We start from the raw sequence: 5803 nt of genomic DNA on the forward strand, positions 1-5803 counted from the left end.
CACCAATGTCGGTGTCAAAACCGGCGGATCTCGGGTAGGGGGTCCCGAACTGTGCGTCTAAGGCGGATGGTAACAGGAGGCGGGGGACACAATGTTTACCCAGGTTCGGGCCCTCTCGATGGAGGTAATACCCTACTTCCTGCTTGATTGATCTTGATGATATGAGTATTACAAGAGTTGATCTACCACGAGATCGTAGAGGCTAAACCCTAGAAGCTAGCCTATGATTATGATTGTTCTTGTCCTACGGACTAAACCCTCCGGTTTATATAGACACCGGAGGGGGCTAGGTTTACACACAGTCGGTTACAAGGGAGGAGATCTACATATCCGAATTGCCAAGCTTGCCTTCCACGCAAAGGAGAGTCCCATTCGGACACGGGACGAAGTCTTCAATCTTGTATCTTCATAGTCCAACAGTATGACCAAAGCATATAGTCCGGCTGTCCGAGAACCCCCTAATCCAGGACTCCCTCAGACGTCACTGGAGGAGGCGCGGAAGACGGGCTCCGACTCCTCGGATTCAGATGAGGAATGGGACACCGGCGACGAGCTCCGCATCCAGGCCCTGGAGCGCACCATGTTGGAGCAGCCTCTCGACTACGATTCCCATGTTCAGGTACTACGGTCCGCCGCATTCTCTCTAGATTATATGTCTGCACCAATGTCAGCAAGCATATGTTGCCTCGCTGCCATTGCTCTTTTGCGTATGAGCGTTGGGAGAGTCCCTGATATATGGATATAGATGATCAAAAAGAGTCCAGAGAAGTCATCTCAATTCTTTTAGAAAATTAAAATTAATCTTGCCACTTGAAACTTGGTTAGAGTGATATTTCTAACTTTGCCATCTGCACGTATGTATGATTATGGTATCCCATAATTAGCACCATGGAGTGGAGCTTCCTCTGTCTGGGACGCCGGTGATGTGCTCATCAAGGTCCGCTGATCCTTTCGCCTCCAGTCCCATTCCCAGTCCCAGGATAAGCAACATCATCAAGGTCCTATCCTCTCTCTTTTTATCCTGGTACTGTATCTCATTGGACTTGTTCATGTGTCAGACTATTGTACTCGTCAGCATGCAATTACTTGCAATGAGACTCGGCATAATTACACATACATAACCCATCTTACGCAATTGAGGGTACTAAAACACAGTCAGGCCATTTCTTTGTAACAACAGAAAATCTTTGATTTCAGTGATGTTGGATTCTAGAAGCAAGCTAGACAATATGTTCGATCAACTGATGTTTGTGTAGGTTCGTGGTAGAACTGATGGCCACTCACACTGATAGTACAGGGTTGCAAGCCTCTGAAAGGCAGCAAGTAATCTGGTTCGCACTCCCATCCTATGTAGGTCGATGGTGAAAGTACATGTAGTCCCCATGTGTGGTTTTGGTAATTAACTAATGACAATCCTTATGGACTAATGTTTGCATTGAGATATGCATTTGAAGGTTAGTCCCAATGGAAAATGATTGAAGAATAATGGAAGACAACTCCTTTGAACCAACAATTACATCGAGATGATCAAAATGAAGTTCATTGGAGTATCTTAAGGGTTGCCATGCTTAGGGCTATGGTTTGAGCCATAATGGATCAAGAACTTAAAATGATGATTTGAATGATGAATTCTAGGAGTGGCTCAAAGATATGATCATAGTGGACTCATGTGTTGAGTCATGATTGATCAAGTATTCAAGCAAGCTATTCAAGTGAAGAATTCAATATACCCTTCCAGACGTCAAGATTGAGCATGGAGTAGAGATATCGGTTGACCAAGATGAAGCTCTAAGATTGAACTCTAAATGGTCAACACACGAGCACAAATGATGCACCACATAAGATCTTGTGGGTTAGGTGATTCTCATGGGCTCACATCGAGACAGAGATTTCAAGTGTCTATGAGAGGATGACATCAAGTGTTGGTGATCATGGTTGATAAGGCAATTTCAAGATAACCATCCCGAGGGATTACATGCTTGAAGCTTGTGGATGATCACATGATGGACAAGTGAAGATAAATACAGAGCAAAACTTCCCATCTTGTGTATGGGGGAGCTACTTGAAGACTTCACCAATGTCTTGCCTTCAACTTGAGCCAAGAAGGAACATCAACATCAAGCTCAAGTGAAAGGCTTGAGTCAAAGGTATTAGTTCCTTTGGCGTTAGTGTTGTGGAGAGATGACCACCGAAGAAACATATACACTCAAGAATGGATTCTCGATAGATATGTAGTATAGCTCTTTTATGTTTCTTGAGTTATAGGGATCCCGCACTATTAAGAGGGTATCAAAGGGGTTAGTGATAGATTTGCTCACGTCAACATCCTCTATTTCTACTTCCTCACATCATATTCCAACATAGGCATATTTCACTCCTATCCAATACAAATACAATATGCCTATACATCTACCAAAGTAAATCCATAGCCAAATAGGTTCCCCAAAGTATATGATCTTACCTTTCCATACTTTGCACCCTCCATTTTGGTTTATCTTGGGTGGTTCTCTATGTGAGGACCTGGATCTTTTCCATAGCTTCAAAACGTGCCCAAGATCATCAAAATCGGAGTCCGGATGTGAAAGTTATGCATGTTTTACTTTTGGGGCGGCTGCAGTTTTTGTGTTGGCTGGATGTCCGGGCTTTTCCCCGGATGTCTGGCCACTGCTATCCAGAGGGCGTCTGATTTGTGTGAAATCGCCGGATGTCCGGCTCCTGGCTCGGATGTCCGGCCGTAGATGTCCAGAAACCTTACCGAAATGTTGTTTGTATACGCCGGATGTCCGACACTTGGACGGATGTCCGGGGCCCCAAGTTTGGCCAGATGTCCGGGCCCTATAACCTGTTTTTCTGCATTCGTGTGTGCACACTTCACAGCGGCCGGATATCCGGCCCCAGGCCCGGATGTCCGGCCCGGCACAACCACTTACACTCCAACGGCCATATTTGCACTACCACTATATACATCCCTCTACCCATCCGGTAGAGGGTTGACCACTTCATCCCAAATCGCCCCAAGAACGCAAGTGGCTCCCTCTCACTCTTCCACACCAAATCCTAGATCCCGGAAGCATTTGTGAGAGTTCTTGAGAGTTGTTCCAATCAAAAGATAGATCCACTGCCTCTCCCTCTTGTGACCAAAGGAATTCGTGATTTGAGCAAGTCTTGAGCATTTCCCCCTTTGTTCTTGTTACTCTTGGAGGTTGGAGACTCCTAGGCGGTAGGAGTGCTCCGGTGAGGAATCAACTTGTGATTTGTCCCCCGAAAAGTTTGTAATGGTTTGGAGGCCGCCTCAAGGTCTACCACTAGTGGTTGGGAATCGCCTTCGTGGTGATATCTCAAGGGGAGAATAGGGTGAGCCTTTGTGGCATTGGTGTGCCTTTGTGGTAACATCCATCCCTCCAACGGTGACTAGCTTCTCTCTAAGGAAGTGAAAATCGGGATACATCCTCCTCTCCGTGTCTTCGGTTATTTCTAACCCTAGCCACTACTTGTGGTTTACTTTGGTCTCTTGACCTTGCATTCACTATATCTTGTTGTCCTTATTATATTGTGTTGGTTACCATATCGTAGAGATCATTTAGGCAAACACTTTATAGTCTGCAATTCATACTTGCTACTATTGTTCTATCTTGTGCTTAGTGTGAATTGCTAGCTTGTAACATTCATTTCCATATCTTGTGACATAATTTGTGTAAGCTTGTATTGCTTACTTCTGGTTGTGTGTATTATTCATTTACATATCTTGTGATATACATTGAGTAAGTTTGTGTAACTTACTTGTGCTTACTCATAGCCTCGTTGTTCTCATCTTGTTTATCCTAAGTTGTTGGTGCACTTAGTGAGCCTAGTATATTTAGGATTTGTGCTTCAAAAGTATCCGCTTAATTTATTTCCGCATTAGGATATAGCCAAATCCGTAAAAGATTTTAGGCAACATCATGGTCCTTTCAATTGGTATCAGAGCCCGGTCTCTCCTTATTAGGCTTCACCGCCTAGAGAGTAACGATGTCGACTAGTGAACTAGTGCACGATGACACATTTTGTTTTAATGGCACAAATTACATTATGTGGAGATTACGCATGCTTTGTCACTTTCGGGCCATGGGTCCAAATGCTTTGCGGATTGTTGTTGTAGGGGATTCAAATCTAAAGGATGGACAATCTCCATCACTTGAGGATATGCATCTTGATAGTCAAGTTTTGAGTGCCATTCACCAAGCTATATCCTTCGAAGTGTTTAAGGAAATCTTGACTTGCAAGTCGGATCATGAGGCTTGGACCAAACTTGAAGATATACATGGTGGGTCCAATCTTGATGAAGACAATATTCTTTTCGGGGAGTTAATGGAGGAGTTCTCCACATTTTTAAATCATTAAGAACTCTCTATTCCACCTCCAATTACTTGGACACTTCAATATCTTCCACTTCACCATCATGTTGCATGCCACAAGGTAATGACATGGTGAGTGAAGAAATATCTTGTGATGATGGTGGTAAGCTCATTTCTGATGATATGCTTGATCTCCCATGTTGCCATGATAGAAATGCCTTGGTTTCCTCTAGTTGTTCTATGACTAACCATGTAGAGGAAATCAAGAAAGATGAGGCATGCTTGATTGATGAAGAACCCTCTTCTCCAAAAGAATCATCATCAACCCCCTTTGTTCACATGTGCCTCATGGCAAGAGGTAATGACGAGGTATCATCTTCTCTTAGTGATAATGATGATAGTTGTAATGAGGATGATGATGATGACTTGACTCAAAATCTCTATGAGATTGGGAAAACTCTTCATAGAGCTAAAAATAACACTTATAAAAGGTTCCAAGATGTTCTTGCTTGCTTTGAAAAACGTAATGACTTATTTCTTAACGAGCAAGCGAAAAGTGAACATCTTGAACATGAACTTTCTAAGGCTCATCAATGTCTTAGTGACATGAGGTCTTTAAAAGAAGATATTGAAGTTACTCATTGTATACTTAAAGAGGATTTTGAGTACCTTGACCTTGACTACAAGAATGTCAAAGGAGTGCTCACCAAACTCTCTAAGTCTCATGAAGAACTTCAAGCTACTCATGAGGAGTCTCTAGTTTCTACATGCTCCTCTCATATTGATAATGATGCTTGTGCTACTAACTCTATCTTGTGTGAAGCATCGATATTGAAAGAAAATGTTGATCTAAGGACTCTACTTGATTTGCTAACTAGCAATTATGGGAACTGGAAGAAAGTCATAAAAAGCTCTCAAGCACTCATAAGGATCTTCTAATCTCTCATGATGGGTTAAAGTTATCTCATAAGACTATGGTCACCAAGGTAAAATCATGTGAGTCTCATGTGGATATTAGCACATCTTCTACTCGAAATGCCTTATTGCCATGTGCTAGTCCTTGCAATTCCTATCTACATGATATTGGTACACCTTGTGATGAATTGCTCACCATGCCTTGTTGCTCTAACAATGAAGCATCTACTTCCTCTAGTTCTTTTGTTAATACTAACCTTATTGAGGAAAATAAAGATCTCAAGGCCCAAGTCACTGGTTCGAAGAAAGACTTGGAAAAATGTTGTGGTAATATATTCAGTGTGCAAAAGAACCCTCAAGACAAAATAGGACTTGATTTCATCTCCAATAAGAAGAAGTCCAAGAACAAGAAGAAGAGACAAGATCAAGTCAAGAATTCGGCCAACATTACTTGCTTCAAGTGCAAGAATGTTGGACACCATGTGAGATCTTGTCCATTGAAGAAGAAGGCTTCAAGTGTGAAGCATCAAGGGAAGTGGCCTCAAGTTCAATCT

The sequence above is a fragment of the Triticum aestivum genome, chromosome 4D, assembly GCF_018294505.1.
Source record: "Triticum aestivum cultivar Chinese Spring chromosome 4D, IWGSC CS RefSeq v2.1, whole genome shotgun sequence".
Classification (NCBI taxonomy): Eukaryota; Viridiplantae; Streptophyta; class Magnoliopsida; order Poales; family Poaceae; genus Triticum; species Triticum aestivum.